The sequence below is a fragment of the Eptesicus fuscus genome, chromosome 4 (genome assembly GCF_027574615.1).
Source record: "Eptesicus fuscus isolate TK198812 chromosome 4, DD_ASM_mEF_20220401, whole genome shotgun sequence".
NCBI lineage: Eukaryota > Metazoa > Chordata > Mammalia > Chiroptera > Vespertilionidae > Eptesicus > Eptesicus fuscus.
This window is the reverse complement of record NC_072476.1, coordinates 35,479,507-35,503,917: the sequence shown is the minus strand read 5'-3', so window position 1 is coordinate 35,503,917 and position 24,411 is coordinate 35,479,507. Positions and strand designations below refer to the sequence as shown.

At 40.4% G+C, this 24,411-nt stretch overlaps 1 long non-coding RNA gene and 1 pseudogene across 1 annotated transcript in view; one reads left to right on the top strand and one right to left on the bottom strand.

The window, feature by feature from the left end:
• The window catches only part of LOC129148824 (uncharacterized), a 58,723-nt gene that overhangs the window by 24,830 nt on the left and 9,482 nt on the right, over positions 1–24,411 (bottom strand). The window lies entirely within an intron of this gene.
• On the top strand, positions 11,620–17,331 carry LOC129148823 (ferritin light chain-like; annotated as a pseudogene).

Here is a 24,411-nt window from a genome sequence, read left to right as displayed (position 1 = left end):
TTTACTATTGCAACAAGAAAAATAAGGTACACACAAAAAAAATTAACAAAGGATGTAAAAGACCTGTACTCAGAAAATTATAAGACACTGAAGAAAGAAACTGAGGAAGGTACAAATAAGTGGAAGCATACACCATATTCATGGAAGAATTTATATAATTAAAATGTCCATACTATCCAACACAATCTACAGATTCAATGAAATTCCTATTAAAATAGCTCACATATCTAGAACACATATTCCAAAAACTTATATGAAACCAGAAAGACCCCAAATAGCCTCAGAGATCTTGAAAGGAAAAAAAAAAAGTTGGTGGTATCACACTATCTGATATTAAACTATATTACACAATCATTGTAATCAAAACAGCGTGGTACTGGCACAAGAAGAGGTATATAGTTCAGTGGAACATAATAGAGAGTCCAGAAATAAACCAATACCTTTATGGTCAGTTAATGTTTGACAAAGGGGGCAGGAATACACAATGGGGTCCAGTCAGTCTCTTCAATAAATGCTGTTGGGAAAATTGGACAGATACATGCAAAGAAATGAAAGTAGAACACAAACTTACACTGTACATGAGGATGAAATTAACATGAATTAAAGACTTAAATGTAAATTGCAAAACCATAAAAATCCTAGAAGAAAACAGGCTGTAAAATCGTAGACATCTCACATAGCAATATTTTTGCAGATACATCTCCTCAGGCAAGGGAAACCAGAGGGAAAAAATAAACAAATGGGACTACATCAAATTGAAAAGTTTTTGCACATCAAAAGAAACCATCAAAAAAATTAAAAGGGAACCCATTGAATGGAAGAACATATTTCCAATGATACATCTGATAAGGCGTTAATTTCCAAAATATATAAAGAACTCATACTACTCAACACCATGGAGACAAACAATCCAATTAAAAAATGGGCAAAGGACCTGAACAGTCACTTCTCCAAAGAGGATGGCCAATAGACATATGAAAAAATGCTCAATGTCCCTAATCATCAAAGAGATGAAAATTAAAACCACAATGAGCCCAGCCAGTGTGGCTCAGTGATTGAGCATAGACCCATGAACCAGGAGGTCAGGGTTTGATTCCTGGTCAGGGCACATGCCCAGATTGCAGGCTTGATCCCCAATAAGGAGCATGCAGGAGGCAGCCAATCAATGATTTCCTCTCATCATTGATGTTTCTCTCCCTTTCCCTTTCTCTCTCTGAAATAAAAAATATATTTAAATTTTTAAAAAATGAGATATCACCTCACACCTGTCAGAATGGCTATCATCAATACATCAACAAACAACAAATGTTGGCGAGGATGTGGAGAAAAGGGAATCCTTGTGCACTGTTGGTGGGAATGTAGACTATGCAACCACTGTGGAAAACAGTAGGGAGTTTCCTCAAAAAATTAAAAATGGAACTGCCTTTTGACCCAGCAATCCTACTTCTGGGAATATAGCCAAAGAAACCTGAAAAACTAATTCGAAGGAATGTATGCACTCCTATGTTCATAGCAGCATTATTTACAATGGCCAAGATCTGGAAACAGCCCAAATGCCCATCAGTGGTACATTTATACTATGAAATACTATGCAGTAGTAAAAAAGAAGGATCTCTTACCCTTTGAGACAACAGAGAGGGAACTGGAGAATATTATGCTAAGTGAAATAAGCCAGTCAAAGACAAGTATCACATGATATCACTCATATGTGGAATCTAAAGAACAAAATAAACTGATGACCAAAACAGATCCAGAGACATAGAAGCATGGAACAGACTGTCAAATTTCAGAGGGAAGTCAGGGGTGGGTGGGTGGGTGGGAAGAGATCAACCAAAGAAGTTATCTATAACTAGAGGCCCGATGCATGAAATTCATGCAAGAGTAAGCCTTCCTTCCCCTGGCTGCTGGCACCAGCTTCCCTCTGGCACCCAGGACCCAGGCTTCCCTTGTAGCCCCTGCTTCATCCGGAAGGACGTCTGCTCTAATTAGCATATTAAACTTTTATTATTATAGATAATAAAAGCGTTATATGCTAATTAGACCAGATGTCCTTCCGGATGACCTTCCAGATGAAGCCGGGCTGCGAGGGATGCCCGGGTCCCAGGTGCCTGCCAGTGGCCAGAGTGAAACCCCAGTCCCAGGTGTTGCGGGGAAGCGTGGGTCCCGGGTGCCAGAGGGAAGCCAATGCTGGCAGCCAGGGGAAGGAAGGTCCATTCTTGCACGAATATTTGTGCATCGGGCCTCTAGTGATAATAAAATAAAATAAAGTGGAATGATGAAAAGTACAGAATCTAGGACCAGACTGCCTGGATTCAACTACTAGAATCTTACATATATGACCTTGAGTCATCTAAATTTCCTCATCTGTAAAATGAGCATGATAAGTGTATGTAATTTACAAGAATGCATGAAGATTAAACAAGCTAATGAAAATAAAACTACCTGTCACATTTAAAAAAAAAAAAAAGCTAACACAAAGCTGAAAATGCATTTGTGTATATTCCATATATTCCTCAAAGATTTCATTGGGGTTTTACTTATGATAGAACTCACCTAATAATTCACACCTTGTAAATACTTTACAAAGCTTGATAAATTATTAATTTCAAGGTATGCTTTTACAAGCCAAACTGTCTCTGCCTTCAAGTAAGATTCATAATATTTGGGAGAGTAGCATTGCTGTGGTTGAAAGTATTGATATCCAAGTAAAAAAAAAAAATTAGTTATTTTCTTTGAAGTCATTGTGAGGCTATTAAGAAACAAGGCACTTAAGGAACAAGTCGATGTTAAGTTCCAGGATGACCTAGCCAGGGCTGGCTGCTCCCCACTGTGTTTCTAATGCTCACCACACGGCACCATGTGCTTGTTGGCACTCAGTGTCTGGAATAAATGAACAAGCCAAGATGTGCAGAAACAGAAGTGAACAGGGTTTCAGGAAACGAGAAAAGGTATATTACCCAAAGATAGTCACCCAATGAAATAATTAACATTAGGCATGTAGTTATATTATGTAAACTATATTATGGATTTTGTATCATTGTCACTTTCCTAAATATGTTATAGAAGGAGAAGAGTATTTGACAATAGGGGAATACCAAATGCTTTGTTTTAACTGTGCATTAAAATTTTAAAGTTGATTTTAGGTACTCAGGACTGAGACATAAATGATATCCTTAGATTCTTATTAAACTTGATAATCATATTATGAACACAGGGTTGATAATTTAGTCAGTTATCACCCTCACAGAAAAAATATTAGGTTACCTCCAAATTATTCTTCAGTTGTCTCTAGGACTATCCTGGTACTAACTAAAGACAAATGTATTTACTTTGTGTGAGATCTACCAAGATCTCCATTGCTGGCATGCACAGCCCTTTTTTTGCTATACCCCAATCTGCAGTAAGTTATCTCAAAAGGTATTCAATTTTTAAAAAACTTTCAGATACTTTAAATATTTAAAAATATTTTAATTAATTTTAAAATAAAAATCTCTTGCATTTAATCCTTTGAGTGCCTGAAATCAACTTAAAAATTTTAATTTTAACCCTTTGGGAAAAACGAGAAAAGCGGATCCCTAAACCTATCAAGCTCAGAAAGTCTCACAAGGAGGAGAGAAGACAGGAAATTTAAATAGCTGGAATGGGCAGTGGGAAGATAAATCAAGACCAGAATAAAATAAGATGGCAGGCAAAAGTACCAGGGAAATAAGATACAAAACACAGCCAATACCCCTCCCAAACTGCTCCTTATGCAGCCCTGCAGGAGGCAAAAAAAAAAAAAAAAAAAAGAAGACAAATGATACTTCCTATTTACTTTATCTTTCCCATTCCTAAATCCCCTTCCTAAATCTGGCTTTATTACCTGTCATCTTCAAGGAAAAACATGCCACTAAAGACTTCTTTGTTGTTCCAATCTCCAAGACAATTTACAGAGATCAAGGAATAGTGCTAAGCCTTGGGGTGACCTTGGGCAAGGAAACAGGAAAGTAGGAGCTAGCTCTTTGCCCAGTCTGTGGAACTTTGCTTTGGTTCTGGATAAGTGTCTTGTTTGGGATGAACCATTTTCTTCTGAATTTAGACAGCAACGCACTGTAAGCTCTGAGCAGCACAACGTGAGCCGCAGCAGCACCGCCTGCGTCAGGCTGTAGGACTCCTATCTACGCGAAGCTTCTGCTGCAAGCGCTTCAACACCCATCCTTTTTCTTTTCTTCACAATTAAAGCTGATTTCCTAAGCTAGCTCCCGCTGCAGGGCTCAGCCTAGGTGAGCATCAGACCCAGGACCAGATAGCACAGAAGACCTTACTCTCCAGGTGAGCTCCCTTGCCCTTTTTTCCCCCAGCGCTCTCCATTCCTCTCAGTCCTACACAAAATCCCATGCTGTATTCAAAGAAAAAATTCAAAGGCATCTCAGTCTCAGTGAAATTTAGAAATGCATTCTTTTTTTCTGTAAGGAATATTTTTAAATAAGTATTTTAGCTCTATATGTATATATTTTTAAATGCGGGCTTTCTTAACATTTGAATCCTTTGTAATGTTTAATTATACTCCCTACTCCTCTGAATAAACATTCTGAAAAGACTGCCTTTCTTACCTTAAAAACAGCTAGAGCCTTAGCACATTACCTACAGCATTTCATAACCTATTTAATTAGGCTCTAGTCCAGCCTCCACAGCCCTCGGTCAGTTTAGCGTTTTTTCCATGTCCACCAACGCCAGAATTATCTCAGAGTATTTCACACACTCGCTGAAATATCTACCAGGGAATGTTGTTGTTTTTCACCTGCAGGAGAACAGTTAGTACAAACTGAGTACATTTGCATCCTCAATCCCCCTTGGCCAGTGTCCTTGTTCAGGCTTTTCTCCTCCACATTTTGCTTGAAAGGGAGAGCGCAGAGAATGTTGTTGCCTATCCAGAAATGGGTGATACAGCCTCAGGTTCAATGGGAGAAGGGAAAAGTCAACTATTACTGAATGCCTGCTATGTGCAAGACATCGGTGCTCAGTGTTTTATCTATATTTTCTCCATTTAATCCTCACAATACCTATATGCAGTAAATACACTTATTTCTGTTTTACAGATGATGGAACTGGAACACTGAGAGGTTCAGAGTTCTAGCCTAGTCAGTTTTGCTCAGTGGTTAGAGTGTCATCCTGCAGACTGAAGGGTCCCAGGTTCGATTATGGTCAAGGGCAGTACCTCACCTCTCCCTCTCCCTCTCCGTCCCTTCCACTCTCTCTAAAAAAAATCATTGGGGAAAAAATCCATGGGTGAGGATTAACAACAAACAAACAAACAGAGTTCTATCTGATGCCATCACACTATGTTTTTATCAGTTCACCAGACTGTTTATATGAAAACCAAGCAAGTAGCAAAGGCAGCTCTAAGGACCTAAGTTTGGTCCTGCTTTGGCCGGTGATTTCACAAAGGCTCTGACAATGAGAAGGTAACCACATTTTCCTCTTCTGAGCTGCTGGAGGTCACAGGGGTAGCAGCGTTGCTGAAACCGTGTGCTGAGCACTGGAAGGGCAGGGGCATCAGGCCAGAGACTGAGTCTGGGTCCTAGTTAGCTATAGATCTTTGGGTGAGTCTGGGTCCCCACTGGACATTTGACCTTGGGTTGTTAGTATTCACTCACCCATCCATTTATTTTATAAGTATTTGTTGAACACCTACTAAGTGCCAGGTATTCTTTTAGATGCTCAGAATATAGCATGAGCAAAACAAGTCAGGCTCTCGCAGAGCCTAATACTCAAGGAATGTAAACCATTATGCCTCTACTTTCTTCCTGTATGAAAGGAGAATGATTGTGCCTCTCTCATGGCTTTGTGCTAAACATGAAATTAAGTGGATATATATGGTACTTGCCACAGTATCAAGCACATTGTAAGCACTCAATAAATGCCAGTTGTTATTTTAAAATGGAAATTCCTATCTGTAGCACAAATTGGACTAAAGTAGCCCTAACCGGTTTGGCTCAGTGGATAGAGCGTCGGCCTGCGGACTCAAGAGTCCCTGGTTCGATTCTGGTCAAGGGCATGTACCTTGGTTGCGGGCACATACCGAGTAGGGAGTGTGCAGGAGGCAGCTGATCAATGTTTCTCTCTCATCAATGTTTCTAACTCTCCCTCTCCCTTCCCTCTCCCTTCCTCTCTGTAAAAAAAAAAAAAAAATCAATAAAAAATATATTTTTTAAAAATTGGGCTAAAGTAAATATAAGTAACCAGAGTGGGACTTTTGGTACATAGAGGTGGGGTGGGGGATGGAGAACAATTGTCCCCTGAAGTGTCCAGAGTAATTTCCTGCCACACTGAGTTGAGTCTACAGGGCTCTAATGTGAGCTGCTTGGCGAGCATTCACTTGAACGCTAATGGAAAAGTCAGGCTGCATGGAGTCCTGTTGCCCCGCAAGTTTCAGCATACAAGTGGTCCTGAGGCTTATTTTTGCCTAGCACAAAAAATGAGGTCTCCTCAGAGAAAGCAAAGTGCAGGTATTATGGTAATTATTTTAAATAATGCAAGCATAAGAAGGAGAGCTTTTCCACAATACCTTTTGAAAATTAGACTTTTTCTCTCTCTCTCTCTCTTGTGTTTTCAGGAAGCTGGAGCTGTACCTAATCTGCTTTATAAGCTTCAGGAGCTAATAGGAGTACACCGAACAACGATGTGATTGGCTAGTAGTTTCCTACCCATTCTAAGGACAATACGGCTTCAGGAGACTGTGGGAGCCAACCCAAGTCTCAGACAGCTTCCTGAAGTCAAGGGGTGGGGGCCCTGGCAAGAAATGAGCCACAGCTACAAAAAGTAAAATAATTAAGTAAGTAAAATAAGTTTACTAATCTCCCCAACATCTCAAGTAACAAGACATATCTGCTTAGCTGCCCAAGCAATGATCCGTTTCTCCCTTTGATCGCAGACCTGGGAATTTAAAATCCATACATTTTGTTATGTTTATTTCTGAGAATATTTTGATGCTCTTGATCAAAAAAATAAGAAAGGTTTATTTTAAACCTATTCATTGAGATTTCAAAGAGAAAATATGTTTTTTTAAAACCCTTTCATTTAGCCTGTGTCCTAAATACATATTGATGGATTGATCTACCTGTGCTTCAGGGTTAGTAAGCTAGTGTGGTGGTTATGGTTTTGATACAAGTTTCAATTTGGTTTAATTCCCTGCCCCAAAAGTCTAAAAAGACACAGAAATGAAGTGAAATATAAATAAGAACAATGAGGAAGGGCATAAAGGAATTCCTTAGGAGACATTTCCTATACCAAACCTTCCTAATAATAAAAGTCCTGGTTATAACAACAGTTCTATTTCCAGTCACAGAAATTCTCTTTCTTCTTATACAAAATAAAGCAACTATGATTTTCCTATCTCCTCAGGAGGCTCGAGTATAGCGCCAAGAAAGAGCTTTGTATATTTTTCTGAGGTCTGTAGTCCAGACCTTTCAAAGATGTAGGAAATATTTGGCTGAGATCTGGGGAGGCCTGCAGTCCTCTGTCATACAAGGCACTCTAAAGGATTGTTTTAACCAACTGTGCATCTCTGGATTGTAGTGTGCAGTTATTAGTCTCTGACCGGAAACCAATGCTGTAACACTTTCAACCTATAGTTTTCTGAGATGCAGGAGGATCCTGGCAGTCAGCTGACTGAAGTATCTAAGTTGCCTCCCATGAGCACTAACTGCAGGTTATTTGCACCTAAATCTGGATGCCAGCTGGTCTGTATCTTTGATCAAAACCCCTGGATTGTTCTGTATGTATATGTGACAGCACTACCTAGCTTCTCTGCCAATACTCCCAAGAAATAGCCCAGCACTTTCACAACATGTAAGGAAAAGGGAAGGTATTGAACATGAAATTGTATGAGGTTGGCTTATTTTAAACCATGACTCTGCCCATAAACGGAAACTGTGAATACACAATAGAAATTAAACACAAAGAACAATTATTTACTCAGGAAAAGTACACTCTAATATTTGCCAAGGGTGAAAAATAAAGATGTGATTTTATTTTTTTCTCCTGAGTAAGAAGGTATGGGAGATTTTTCAGGATGTCTTTTAGAGGTTAGTATCATGGAGGGCAGCTACCAGGCTAAGCCACAAAATAGTCTTTGGGTTTCCTGGCCCAGAGAGGACTCTTCCAAAGTCGCTGAAGAGAAAAAGGCTGACACCAGCTCATATAGAAGGGCCTCTGCATTGTCACAAGACCTGAGTTTGCACACGGACTGTGTGATCTTGGATATGTCACTTAGCCTCCCCTCGGGTAAAATTAGATACTGTATGGGGAGACTCTGTGCCAGGCATCCCAGTAAATCCAAATTACTGATTGTGCCTAGGAAGTAGGAGGTCTGGTGATTCCCAAGTCTATTTCATGAGTTGATTTGCATATGAGTAAGAGGTAGTTGTGAACTTGAACAGGAAGGTAAATCAGGAAGAGAAGAAAAATAGTATTATAAAGAGGAAATTAGCCTGGCAGGTGTGGTTCAGTGGTTGAGTGAACCAGGAGGTCATGGTTTGATTCCCAGTCAGGGCACATGCCCGGTTTGGGGGTTTAAACCATGGTAGGGGGCATGCAGGAGGCAGCCAATCAATGATTCTCTCTCATCATTGATGTTTCTATCTCTCTCTACCTCTCACTTCCTCTCTCTGAAATAATGAAAACATATTATTTTTAAAAAAAATTTTAAAGAGGAAATTATGTCTAACTACCAGGCCTATGCGGTGAGGGCCTGGAAGCTGAAGTGGGTACTTTCTTATTCTAAACTTTCTGAGACCTTAGCTCCATGTGTGGGTATGTGTATAATCATCTGGGAAGTTCCAGAAATACCTGGAGGAAACTGAAGAAGAGGAAGACGATTGTTGGGATATTCAGCAGTAAGTTTGTAGAGGATCTCATCCAGGGAAGTTGGGGTAAAAATGTCAACATGACTTTGTTTCCCCAAACACGAGGCCATTTAATCCTCACGATAACATGAGGAGGTAAATATTATTATCCCTACTTACCCCATTTCTGAGCTTCAAACAGTTTAGGTAGATAGCTGTAGTGCTGTTTATATGTGTGCAATGATTTGAACCAAGGTCTTACCCAAAAGCAAATGTTCTTTCCCGTAGATCATACTTCCTTTAAGCCTTAAATCTTATTTAATTGCCTATTCACAGCTGTAAAATTCTTAAAACAGACAACTGAAAGGGATACTCTATTGTTTCAGATTCAGCATAGTTAATAGAGTCAAAAAAATAGGGAAAGCAGAAATTGATTTTGAGAACAACCCAGGAATATAAATCAGGAAACTCAAATCTTTATACTTCCTGTATAAACACTTTCCTTTCTTAGATTCATAAGAAAACAAAGTGGAAACACTGAGTAAGATCACTCTCACTGCTCTTCTAAAGGTCAAACACTTTCTTTATCTAACTCTGATTTTTCTTGAGTTGTGTGGAATTTGGTGAGTTTGGTTTAATCATTGACGACTCTGGCACTTCATGTTAGAGATTTAAGCCATTTTGACTTATGCCTTGGTTTGTCTTGAGGTAAAGCAGTAAGCAGCTCTTCCAACACGTGGTTTGGATTGTTTTTAATGTGGTGACCTTAGGTTGCAAAGAAAAGTCTCAACAAAATTGAGATACTCCCTAGCAGTTTTAGTTTTACCTCAGGTCATGTCTGAGCTACCTGAATTTCTTGAATCCTAAACAGAACTACACAAATCTTTCCTTTCCCAAGAAGAAATTTCAGTCATTTATTGTTAACAAGCAGAGAGTTCTTTTCATGTTTCAGAGATGCAGCATGTGGTTCCCTGGGCCAGGATCTCCTTTCCTGCATTCTCAAGCTAGCTCTGCCCAGGGAAATCATTACACCTGTTGACCTTAGAAAAATATATATATATAATTGACTCAAAAGTTAGCTTTTATGTTTCGGCATCACTTCATTGGAGAGTGCTTTACACTTTCACAACCATCTTTACAAAGTGCTTTCACATTATTTACTCACTTGATTCTATGTGGTTTGGAAAGGCAGATAGCACTGTCCCCACTTTATAGGTAAGTCTAAGAAAGCTTGGTTGATATGATGAACATCTTAAGGCTAACAAATGGCTCCTTATTCTATACACTGATTCATGAGTGTTCCATTTACCTATTGCTATGTAATAAACTACCCCAACTTAGTACTCACAGATTCAGAGCATCAGGGAATTTGGACAGGGCACAGAGGGGATGGCCCATTTCAGCTCCCCAATATCTGAAGCCTCACAAGTAGGAAGAAATGTCTGGGGGTGACCAAAATGCCTGAGGTTGGAATCATCTGGAAGCTTCTTTACTCATATGGCTGGTGCCTGGACAAAGATAACCACTCATGCAAGACTACAAAACAGAATACCTGCATGCCATGGCCTCTCCATGGGGCTTGGACTCCTCACAGCATGACATTTATACAGAGGAGTATCCCAAGAGGGAGTATCCTGAGGGGAAATGTTTCAAGAGAACTAGGCAGAAACTGAATGTCACACAGCATCCCTTCTGCTGCATCTATTAGTTACAAGTGAGTACTAAGCCCTGATTCAATTAAAGGAAATTCTGGTGGAGCAGTGGCAGGGTCACATTTAGAAGAGCACACGGGATGGGAAATATTATTGTAGCCATCTTTGACAAATAGAATCTTCCACAGTGAGCAAAATATCTTTCCTACACAAATAACAAGGAATAAAAGACAAAATTTTCTGAAGTAGGGTTTAACTGATTATAAAATAAGCAAATATTAAGAGCTTTTCCACATACCAACAATAGGTAAAAAAATAAAGTGGGAGGAAAAACATGCCCATTGACATCAGCACAGCAAAATATATAAGAATTTAGAAAAAGTTAAAATATTATACAGGACTTGAGAAGAAAACATTAAATATTCTGAAATATAATTTAAAACTGAAATAAAGAGAGATATATTATGTTTCTTAATAATATTATTTCCTTTTTTAAGAATGTAGCCTTGAGAGCCACTAATCTTTTTTTTAAATATATTTTTATTGATTTCAGAGAGAAAGGAAAAGAGAGGGAGAGATAGAAACATCAATGAGAGAACCATTGATCGGCTGCCTCCTGCATGCCCCATACTTGGGGATCCAGACTACAACCTGGGCATGTGCCCTGACCCGGAATCAAACCATGACCTCTTGGTTCATATGTTAACATTCAACCACTGAGCCACGCCAGCTGGGCAATAATGTTATTTCTGACCAAATGCAACATATCCTGCTCTTGAACAAAATTATTTCTGCTAAAAATATAACTTAATTCCCAGAAAAAGCCCAACATAGACTTATGTGAATTTGATAATATGAATGTAAAGTTATGAGGAAGAGTAAAAGTATTAGACTTATCAATAGCCTTATTAATAAAGAATAAATAAGGGCATAAAGCACAGACGAGGTATTGCCCTCGGCAGTCCCGGATCTGTCTCTTGCTTCAACAGTGTTTGGATGGAACAGACCCAGGGATGCCCCTTCTTCTAGCCTCCAGCCACTCGCCTGTGTCTTATCCAGTCACCACCTTCAGAACCACCTCCAGGACCAGCCAACACACCAGTGTTGTTTTTCCTACCTTAATTCCTTATTGCCAAACAACCATGAGTTCCCAAATGCGTCAGAATTATTCCACCAAGGTGGAGGCTGCGGTCAACCTCCTGGCCAACCTGCATCTGCGGGCCTCCCACACCTACCTCTCTCTGAGCTTCTATTTTGACTGTGATGATGTGGTTCTTGAGGGCATGAGCTACTTCTTCCCGAGTTGGTGAAGAAGAAGCATGAGGGGGCTGAGCATCTCTTAAAGTTGCAAAACAACCGTGGTGGCTCATTCTCTTCCAGGATGTGCTGAAGCCTTCCCAAGATGAGTGGGGCAAAATTCAGGATACCATGGAAGCCGCCATGGCCTTGGAGAGGAACCTGAACAAGGCCCTTTTAGATCTGCACGCCCTGGGTTCTACCCACATAGACCCTCATCTCTGTGACTTCCTGGAGAACCACTTCCTGGATGAGGAGGTGAAACTCATCAAGAAGATGGGCCCACCTGACTAACATCTGCATGCTGGCCAGCTCCCAGGCTGGGCTGGGTGAGTATCTCTTTGAAAGGCTCACCCTGAAGCACACCTAGAAGCTTTGGAGCCCAGAGGCCTTTCAGAGGCCCCTCTGCATCCCCTGGTGTCTCTGACTTTTACCTGAGCCTCTTCCTAAAACTACTAGCCATTCTTTTAACCACCCTGAAGCCCTCTCCCATGCATTGAACCAAATGAAACAAAAAAAGCATTCTGCAGAGGAAAAAAAAAAAAAAAAGCATACCAAATATTAAAATACTAGAGGCCCAGTGCATGAAACTCGTGCACGGGTGTGTGTGTGTGTGTGTGTGTGTGTCCCTCAGCCCAGCCTGCACCCTCTCCAATCCTGGACCTCTCAAGGGATGCCCGACTGCTGGCTCCCAACTGCTTGCCTGCCTGCCTGCCTGCCTGCCTGCCTGCCTGCCTGATTGGCCCTAACCACCCTCCCCTGCCAGCCTGGTCACCCCTAACTGCCCTCCCCTGCAGGCCTAGTCACCCCTAACTGCCCTCCCCTGCTGGCCTGGTTGCCCCTAACTGACCTCCCCTGCTGGACTGGTCCCTTCCAACTGCCCTCCCCTGCAGACCTGGTCCCCCCCAACTGCCCTCCCTTGCAGGCCTGGTCCCCCCCAACTGCCCTCCCCTGAAGGCCCAGTCCCCCCTCAACTGACCTCCCCTGAAGGCCTAGTCCCCCCCAACTTCCCTCCCTTGCAGGCCTGGTCCCTCCCAATTACCCTCCCCTGCTGGCCTGATTGCCCACAACTGCCCTCCCCTGCCAGCCATCTTGTGGTGGCCATCTTGTGTCCACATGGGGGCAGCCATCTTTGACCACATGGGGGCGGCCATCTTGTGTGTTGGAGTGATGATCAATTTACATATTACTCTTTTATTAGATAGGATTATGAAGCTTCAATAATTTAAATAAAATTGGGTAACCATATGCCTGAGACAGTCCCAGATTACACTTCTTGCCTCAATGTAATTATAATCCCTTTTACTTTCAAAAGTGTTTTGGTTTGAATGATAAATTTATGGCCATTCTACAGTTAATCATATATACAGGGTAGGACAAAAGTAGGTTTACAGTTGTAAATATGTGAAATGGAGTTTATGCTTGTATTGTTATTTATAAATTATTCTATTATTTTCCACATGAACAATTATAAACCTACTTTTGCCCCATCACGTACGTATCTCTACTTTCTCCCCAGATCCCACTTAAATAGCAGTAAATAGATTTTTTAAAGATTAGTGACAAAGTCAAAGAGAAGAGATGGATGAATGGATAGATGGATGGATAGTGGATAAACAACATATATGTAGGTGAATAGATAGCTAAATGTATGGATGGATAGGTAGTTGAGTGGATATATAGATTAATAAGTAGATTAATCATTCAATCAACAACAAACCAATAAGAAGAGGATCACATAATGATACATATGTTGTAGTGAGAATTAAAGCTGGATGTGATGATCAAAAGTTACCTTGGTTGTTTTCATATTTTTGCTACCAGAAAGGTTGGTCTGGGGCAGGTAGGAAAGGGTAAAAAGGGATCAAATATATGGTGACAGAAGGAGATTGACTTTGGGTGGTGGGCACACAATGCAATATGAAGATAATGTATCATAGAAATATACATTTGAAATCTATATAATTTTATTAACTGATGTCATCCTAATAAATTTATTTATTAAAGAATATAATGTAAAAGTATATAACTTAAAATAAAGCTCTCATTTGCACACAAAAAAGTTTTCTTGGCTATATTTGGAGGAAAATTTTCTCTGAAGGGATTAAATTTAAATTATGATGTGAATGGCAAGAAGCAAATCTTCAAAGAACTGGAAAAGATGCTTTCTATTCTGGGAGAATAATTAGTGCAAAGCCCATAAACTAAGAATAAACTTAGTTTGTTTGAGAAACTTTAGGCTTATGTAGCTGAAGCATTGTACCTATATAAAATGAAGTCTGAGTGGTAGGCCAGATCATTCAGGGTTTTTTTAAGCTAGAGTTAGAAATATGGATTTCATCCTAAATGTAATGTGAAGCAATTAAAGAGTTTTAAGGAGAGGGTTAATATCTGATAGACACACCTATGTGGAGGAGTTGTAGAGGACACATTGTGGAGAGGCAGGAGTGAAAGCTAGCTGATCAGTTAGGAAGCTATTGCAGCAGTCCTTACAAGAGGGGGCAGTGTCTTGGGCAAGAATGGTAGAAAGAAAGGTGAAGAGAAGTGTCTGGACTTGGCAGAAAGAGTTGATAGGACTTGCATAAAGAAAAAACTTGATGAGCCCTGGCTGATTTAGCTCAGTGGATAGAGCATCGGCCCGAGGACTGAAGGGTCTCAGATTTGATTCCGGTAAAGGGCATGTATCTCAGTTGCAGGCTCAATCCCCGGCCTAGTCAGGACACCTACAAGAGGCAACCAATCAATGTTTCTCTCTCTCTCTGTCTCTCCCCCTTCCTTCCTCTCTCTCTAAAAATCAATGGAAAAGTATCCTCAAGTGAGGATTAACAACAATAACAAAAACTTTGATGAATATGGCTAAAATATGAAAATGTAAATCTTGTATATTAAAAGGACCGTAAACAAAGTTAAAAGTTAAATAAATTAAGAGAAAATATGTGTAACATATAACAAAGTATTAAGATAAAATGTAAATGGCATATATAAGAAAAGGATTAAGATCCAAAATATATAAAGAAGTGGTAAATCAATAAGAAAAAGACAACCCAATAGAAAAATGTGCAATGATATAAAGAGATAATTTACAGGGGAAAAAAATACTAAGGGCAATGACATATGCAAAAACAAAAACATTCAACCCACCAATAAACAAAGACTTATAAAATAATAGGATATCACTTTAGTCTTTTTGAATGGAAAATTAAAAGATATAAAATTTAAAATATAATAAAAAATAAAAATATACAAGTTTCAATATTGTGTACTGATTGAGATTATGAGGAAATTACTCTCATAATCTGAGTGGGCACATAAATGAATATCAACATTTGGAAAGCAGTATGCCTACATCTGTTAATTTTTTAAATTGACTTTGGAATTTTCCAGGTATTTATTTAGAAATATACTTTCAAATGTGTACACAGAGGTATATAAAAGAATATTCATTGCAAGGATATTTGTAAGGTAGAAAACAAAGGCAACCATTTACTTGCTCATTTTTAGTGACACATCATGAAATGGAACACTGTAAGGAAAGTTAAGCGAGTGGCATTGTGTATATTTATTGAATATATCTCTACGATGTTGTTAGGAGGAAAAAAATCAAGTTATAAGATAATATGAGGAGTCTGGTGTCATTTACATGAAGAAAACTAAAACTATATGTGAATTAATATAAAAACATAGAATAGTATCTGGTAAGCTATACATTTAACCTTTTACCAATTCAACAGGGAGTTAGTTGGTCTTGTTCAGGGGAAAACTGTTATCTAAAGTACTTCTGTTTTTTACTCCAATATTCCTATATTGAATATTTAGTAGCATATATTTATGTATTACTAAGAAATTATCTTAAAAATTTTTAAAGATTTGTTCACTCTTTAAAAACTAAATGCAATGAAACTTAGAGGCACTCACCAATGCCACAGAAAGAATTATCTCAACACTCGTAGAAGGGGCTCCAATGCTAAACAGTTGTGAAACTTTGGGGGAATTTAATTTTATTTATTTTTAATTTAATAAATCTTTACTGACCAAGCTCACGAGTACACTGTAGAGTTCAGTCAAGTGACATTAAAGAAGTGCTACACGAGAGTCAAGTGACTTGGCATGACGGAAGGAGCACGGCAGTGAACTCTAACCTCTGAGTCTCATTTTCTTTATCTATAAAACCAAAGCTGCTATGGCCAAAGCAGCTTTGCAAACTCTTTTTTTTACTTTTTTTTTGGAATACAACACTTTTGCACCCCCAAGATGAAATATTAATAAAATCTCACTTTTAAAAAAATATACTTTTTTAAAAATTAATTTCAGAGAGGAAGGGAGAGGGAGAGAGAGATAGAAACAGCAATGATGACAGAGAATCATTGATCAGTTGCCTCCTGCATGCCCCCCACTGGGGATCAAGCCTGCATATGCCCTGACCATGACCTCCTGGTTAATAGGTCAATGCTCAACCACTGAACCACACCAGCCGTGCAAATCTCATTACTTAAAACTGATAAAAGCAGCACTTCTCTGGTCAAAGGAGGTCAAGGGCTGAGTCCCACCCCCTCCTCTCCTTGGGCAATACTGCAGGCTTCCCCAGGGGAACCTTAGGCCTCATAGAACACTCCTGAAAACCTCTAGTCCAGATAATTTCTAAAGCCTTTTCATATTTAAAAGTGCATAATTTTTATTTACTAGATGTAATTTAATGAGAGTCAGGAAAATGAAAGCCCCAATGAGTATAGTGCTACATTTGAAAGCCCCAATGAGTGTAGTATAGATAGAATTTGAAGAAGCAGAAAGAAGTAGCATTTATTACACTGTTAACCTTGTGTAGGGCATTTCAGTACCTTATTTTATTTAATCCTTGCAACACTCCATATCCTTAGCCTTATAAGGATGAGAAAACCTGGAGATAAGTAATTGCCACAGGTCACCCAGAAGGTACTGAGCTGGAATTCTAATCAGATTTGCCTATTTGGAAAGATCACGTTAGAGTACAGTGTCTTACTAGAGAAAAGAGGACATAACTAAAGATAGTAATGCTGGCATGGGGGAGAATACCAAGTGAGAGGACTCACACTTTTGCCTGGGATTATGCCTTTTAACAATATATTTGGGGAGCTAAGACTCTCCTATGTGAAACAAGGAAAACAAGAGGCAACATGTAATTAGCTGTTTAACTACATGGTATATTCTAGAATTTGGGGAGCTCTGAGTTACTTTTTCAGGAATGATGATAAATTAAACTGTTCCTGTTCCACCCTCTTCTGATACCTGGCAGCAGTAGGATTGTGGTCAGTGCCCGTGGTCCAGGCATTGCAACATGTATCCAACACCCGTGAGAGTGATGTGCTCACTCATGAACACTACAATGATCCCAGACATCTGCCTCATTACATCACCAATGGACCTAAATGCCTAACTCAATAGGTAGGGCTTTTCTGAATGCTAAATGACCTGCATGCTAGTTGTCCCTACTTGTAACTTCCTATTGTAATTTACATTATTTTCCAGGTAAGTGATTCATAGGAACAGCCAGTCAAGAGCTGAGTCATCTTGGAAGAGAGCCCCAAAATCTTCCCTGCACAGCAAGCTTTATAAAAACACCATCCTTTGTGGAATGCAAACAAAATGGCCTCTACTGTTTAGTAATGTTCACATGAGACTCAGTGAAGAAGAATGGATAAAAACCAATAACACCAGAGAATTTATAGAAAAGATAAATGTAATTAATATTAAAAAAACAAAGCAAGATATGCAGGGTAAAATTATATAGGAGGACAAGGAAGATGGAAAGAACCTAAAGGGTACCCCAAACATGGCACATGCTTGGAGAACACTACTGATATTATAATATGACTAAAGGCCCGGTGCATAAATTCATGCACCAGTCAGGTCCCTCAGCCTGGCCTCCGACATCCCCCAAGGGATCGCGAATTGCAAGACAGTGCAGGCCAGGCTGAGGTATCCCACAGGTGCACAATTGGGGCTGGGAGGGACACGGGAGGTTGGCTAGATGGGGAGGGGTCATGGGAGGGCTCCGGGGCACATCTGGCCCGTTCCATTCAGTCCCGATTGGCCAGACCCCAGCAGCAAACTAACCTACCAGTTGGAGCATCTGCCCCCTGGTGGTCAGTGCATATCATAGCCACTGGTAGACCGGTCGACTGTCTGCGCCCTAGTGGTCAGTACACATAATAGTGAGCAGTTGAGCAGCCTTAGCATATCATTAGCATATTATGCTTTCATTGGTTGAAAGGACGAACGGATGACTGGACACTTAGGATATTAGGCTTTTATTATATAGGATTTTAGGGGGAAACCCCCTCAAAAGAAGTCAAGATATATGAATGTGTTTACACTGGAAGAAAAAAATTGAGTGAGAATGTTAGCATAAGGCTCTAAATATAGAAATAATTTCTTTTGGGTACAAAACCAGTATTTACATAGCCCGATGCTTACGTTTATAGTTATGTAATAAGTGGGGTGGCACATTGAGTCACCATGTAAGCACTCACAGGTCTGGTTGGTATGTATATTGAATTCTCTAATCACTAAGTGAACAGCTCAACCAGATGGCACGTGGGAATTTTCCACTGCCTACAGACTGGGCCCCCACTTTCATGGAAAGTAAATTAATTTCTTTACAAAGAGCTTGGTGGCTTCAAAGGGAAAACTACAGATTAAATCTCATCTCATCTCAATGAAAGCTGAGAAGGGTTAGTTGCTACCAATTATGAAACACTTCTATTGTTGGTTATTTGGTAAAGTGTCATTTTTAAAAATGGTTTCACTGATAATTATGCAGCATAAGGTTTAAGTTCTAACTTCTCTGAGATCTGGTCAGTGGTTTCTCGGGTTTGAAATAGAAGTAGGTTCTTTGCAAAACTATATTCTCAAGTCCTTCCCACATCAAGTTCTGATTTTAGAAATCAAAAACTCTCAGTGAAAACATGATTAATCTAATTAGTGAATTGGATCCCTTTAAGAATTGTTTTAAGTAATACTTAATAAAGAATGACTCATTTCTTTAATAGCCAAGCAAAAGAGCTTGTAGAATTTCACACTACTCACCAACCTCCACCCTAATCCTATGAGTTGAGTTGTTCAATACAGTTGCGAAATGTATTTGCAAGAACAAACTCAAACACATAAAGGATATGTTAGCATCCGGTGAGCTATGAAAAAGTAACCCTTGTGTTATAGAACAGAAGAAAAAAAGAATAATTGTGAACTAATCCAAGTAAACAGGATGTGCTGTCATAACCAATTTCAAGTCAAATACAAGGATCTGGCAATCTGAATCAGGAATGAAAATAAGGAAGAGCTTCCCTCCGCCAGCACTCCAGAAGGGTGCCAGCCCTTGTAGATGTGTGTCAAGGGAAGTTAGTGGGGGGCCCACGGTTGCACAGATCCTTTCTACTCCCCACCTTGTTCAGCCTTCACTCTGTGGTGTGGGCAAGACACTCATTCATTCAACAAATATGTAGTGATGTATACACTGAACCAGACCCCTAGCATACTGTATTCAATGCCTTTTTTTGCTAATAAAGAAAAAATAAACACCCATCCTTTCCTTGATTTAGCAACATATATGGAAAAAACCTTTGGTGGGACAAAATGATGCAATTCTAGCTCATGTTGGATTACTTATTAAATATGTGATCATGAGCAAATTAGATCCTTGGTTTTCTCATTTGTAAAAGGTCTTGTAAACAACTGCCCCACGTATGTCCAAATATAAGCGCTTATAAAATTATGTGATGATAAATATTAAGCAAGTTGCTATGTTTTCCATCGAGAAGGTTTCTTAAATCCCAGACTGACAGATGTCAGAGAACATTTTGTTACAGAAAGGGATGATTGATAATGCCAGCCTCCCGTTTGCTCTACTGCCCATAAAATGGGCACTTGAAATACTTTCCTCCTCCCCTTGACAGTGATGGACACAGTGCAAGACCGGCCTGTTGTGTCACATAATCAGAGCTTTTGGGTGGTGAGCCGGAGCTATGGTAGCCATGTCCACACCATGTGAAAAAAGCTGGTGTGGGAGAATTAGGCCAACACTCTGCTTCTCTAGCAGAGATGAGAGACAAAGATAATTCTGATGGAATGTGCACCAGTTCTTGTCTTCTAGAGACTTTCTCAGGGCTTGTTCTCACGTCTTCCTCCAGTTCTAGCCTCCTTTTATGTATAAGCTAATTTGGATTGGTTTCCATCACCAATGCATTAGCTGAACCATGGGAAAAGACAGATACTCACATTTTCTTTGCTCTTGGATTAAGGCTACCTATAAGAACGGGGCTGGGAAAGTGGCCAGAACTTTTTCATAAGGGGGATTCAAAGCCACAGTCTCTGGCTTTGTTGGATAAAGATGGATGCTGATTTTTGACAGGGCAGTGACACTGGCAAGAGGGCAATAAGCCTGGGTTCCTCTGGCTCCCAAAGCTGCGCCGTCCTGACCTTTACGCCACAATTAAGGTATTAGAGGTGTAAATAGGATATGAATCCTGGAAGTCACTTTGAGCCATTCACCTCACCTGTCCAGGCTGACTGTCATCTATAAAGTAAGGTCTCACGTTGCAGCGTGTTATAATTCTTGAAGCTCTTGTGAAATTTACTTTAAACCTAATAAAGAGTAACCATGAGAAATGCTATATGAAGAGTAGATGGGTAGAGATTTAGATGAAAATAGTCAATTGAGACTGTTTTTAATAGTAAGATTTATAATAACTAAAACATATAGTATTACTATATGGCAGGCACTGTTATAAAAGCATTACCTATGTTAACTCATTTAACCCTCACCTCAACTCTATGAGATAGATAATCATTATCCCCATTTTATAGTTGAAGAAACGAAGGCACAGAGAAGTCGAGTAACTTGCCCAAGGCTACACAGTTAGCCTGTCAGACGGAGGAACTTAACTTATGCAATTACTGTCCAAAACCCAAGCTCTTAAAACTACGCCACATCTGCTGTGAAATGCACCTACTTCTCTGCCTGGCACGGAGTAGAATTCAGCAAGTGCTTATTAAATGTTAGCAGATGGGTGTGTTCTCCCTCCCAGGAACACACCCCCTGCCTTTCCCTTCTCCCTCTTCTTCCCCCCCACAGGCCTGCATCTCCTAACTCTAAGGGACCCCACGAGACTTGCAACCCAGGAGCGATGAGCAACGACAGGCCCTCCTGGGCTAAACCCTCTGAGCCTATATCGCCAAGGCCCCCTTTCCTCTGACTCTCCAGTGAGCTGACAGCAGCCCCAGGTTGGTTCACTTCTTTCCCATAACATCTCTAGGGAGCAAAGCAGCCCGCCTAGGCTCTCTCCTATTGCTTCTTCTATCCTAAACCCTTCCTTTTTTCACTGTCCCCTGCTATAATAAACATCCTCTCACAATCGCCTGGTGGGGGTAGGTGGGGGGGGGGGGGAGTTAGCAGATGAACAAAGTGACCTTTGTGAAGGCACTGACAGCAACCAAGTGATACATTTTTCGAAGTCACACCAGTGGCAGTAGTGAGGGTCCATGGGACAAGATATCCTCTGTTGGGGATACTTTGCAGCCACACTCCCAAAGGCAGTCATTTTTGTCATGCTTTGCCTAGAGTTCTTAGAGCCTTAGATCAAGGCTAAGTCAGTTTTGTTAAAGGTAGGACAACCGTTTGTGTAATTTCACTGGAAACTAAGATTATACTTAAGCAAACTGGCTTTTGACAAGCAGTCTTACCTCAGGTCAATGGGTAAAATCAGGAAATAAACTACTTGGGGACAAAGAAGAGCAGCAGAAAAAGATGGTCCCTAAAAATACTCACTTTCCCCCCATTTATTAAATAAAGGCACCATTTCCTCTCTCATCAGAGGCCTACATGAAAACAGTCCTTTAAATCATGACTTTCTCAGCACCCACAGAATTGGCAGAAACAGCTTCTGTAATCAGCATCTATAATTGGGACAGTGCCCTTACAATAAGATTTATTGTAAGACTATGTATTAAGTAAATTAGAATTTAAGTGGAAGTAAAATTTTGATAAGTAACCTCACTGTCCCTTTAAGCAAGAATCAGATTTTCCTATATTAACTTTACTGTGAAGAATTATGTGGCCAGAATCAAACTCGGTGGTTTAATAAAACCACTTCCTCATTGGAATGCTGAGATCAAGTGTATTAATCCGTACCAGCAGAGCTTATCTAAGCAATGGGAAAGGCCATTGTAATGATTATCTACTGTGTGGTTTTACAAAACAGCCAAAGTTTAGCAACTTGCACTTTTATTGTCTAATGGCTTCAAAGATCTAAGGAACAAAATGGCTTAAAGATTAATTGAAACTCAAATCACAACAACTGCCAGGGTTTGGAAATGTTAGATTATAAGGACTACCGATAGCTCTCATGTGATCAAAACAATAGCTGTGGAAAAAAACTATTAGGTCACTGCAGCTACAGATCCCCCTGCCGGTTCTAGAGAAGCAATTAGAGCCTCCCTCGCTCCCCCGTGGCTTGGCTGTGTGCAAAGGGACAGCATTAACTCCTTGTGGTGTAGCTAGGCTAGCTGGGGTGAGAGATGGGATGTCATCTAACCTGTTTGCATCATTGTTGGGGGGTGGGGGGCTGCCCAAGCTTAATCCTGGACTGAGCCCATGGGTGTGCTTAATAGTGGATTTTAAACAGGCCTTTCTGGGACTCATATTTTGCAGAATTTCCCCTATGGAAATGGAGCCACAGGAGCCACGCCTTGCGAAGCCCTGAGAAAGTGGAAACACTCCACACAGGGGACTGTCTACTGAGCTCAGCCCACAGAAAAGCCCTGCCTGTTGGAGCTCACACGTCTCTCCAGTCGCACCAGGACGCAGGTGCATGGCCTTGCTTGTCAGATGACTTTTGATTATTTGCACAAGCCGCGAGACTGCGTGGATGTAACACTCTCTAGATGGAAATACGGCTTTTTTAAAAAAAAATTTAATTCTCACCTGAGGATATTTTTTCCATTGGTTTATAGAGAGAGTGGGAGGGAGGAAGGCGGAGGAGGGTGTGAGAGAGAAACATTCACGTGAGAGAGATATAGGGATTGATTGCCTCCCACCTACGCCCCAACTGGAGCTGGGGATGCAACCAAGGTACATGCCCTTGACCAGGAATTGAACCCGGGGACCCTTCGGTCCAGGGGCAGATGCTCTAACCTCTGAGTAAAACTGTCCAGGACAATATGGCTTTTTTTAGAGACTGTACTGGAGACTTGAGGGAGCCCCTATTGTGAAGATAATCTTGATGTCAAAAAGAGGTTGTGCAAGCCAGAAAAGAAGGTTTGGAATGATCAAAAGGATTCACCCTTATTCCTGCCCATGAAATTAACTAATAAAAGTAGAATTGAAAAGGTGACTTCTTCCTGCCCCTTCTGAAGGTTGAATAGATACAGTGATCCAGAGATGCTAGACAGGAAATAACTTTCTGACCATGGTCCCACAATTAGATGGTTTCAGAAGACTCCAGAAGCATTCCATACAGTATACCCCATACAGTAGCAGAAACCTATGGGAGAGAACTTTGATTTTAAACTTGCAGATAACTTACTTTTTTTAAAAAAATGTATTATTCAAATATTTCTATAACCCAACCTAGACTATAAACTACTTGAGAGTTGAGATCAGGCTACTCTCCCCGCTGTGGGACCACACACTCCCTTGAACAGTGTCCACAGCTATTACTGTAGCCAGCTCTAAGATGGCCTGAGGATCCCTGCCTCCTGCTACCCACACACTGCAATAGCTGACTCCCACATTGTTCCCAAGTTGGTTTGTGTGAGCAAGAGTATGGCAGAAATAAATGCATGTCACTTCTGATATTAGGTTATAAAGGACAGTGGCTCCATTTTGGTTCATTCTCTCTCTCACTCTTATACACACGGACACACACATCACCCGCTCTGGGAAAAAGCAGTGTGCCTTGTTTGAACAGACTTATAGAGAGGTCCATGGGACCAGAACCTGCCGGCCTACACATAGCCAGTGAGGAACTGAGATCCAACAACAGCCACATGAGTAAACTTGGAAGCAGACTCATTAACCCCAGTCGAGCCCTGACATGACTGCAGCCCCAGCCAAATGCTTTGCAGTATCCTCTTGAAAGACTGAGCCAGAGACACCGAGTCAAGCTGTGCCTGAATTCCAAAATAAGTTGCTACATTTAGGGCAACTTTATTACTCAGCAACAGATAACTAATATAATTACGGAGCCTATATTCCTTCTCCTAGTAGATATTCTACAAAACTCTCTTGACTGTAGGCATGAAGGAGGCAACCGGGGACATAAATCGCTGATGAAGAGTCCAACTGGGTTACAATTTTTTCTCCGTGGTCCTGACCTAAATACTCTGTCCAGTTACCTCTAGGCCTAATCCCTCTTCCTTGCCTGCTGGGGAAGACTGCAAAGTCATTTTCTAGTTTGACAACTTCTAATTTCAGTTGAAGATGAATTGTGCCCATGTATTTGCTTTAAGCTGATTCCCCTCCTGCCTGAATTGCATGAGATGCCCCTATCATTTGTCCATTTATTCATTCACTTAACAAATATTTCATGAGTGCCACTGTTCTAGGTGCTGGGGCTACAACAGTGAACAAAACTAACTAATAAGACCCATGGCTTTCGGAGTTTACA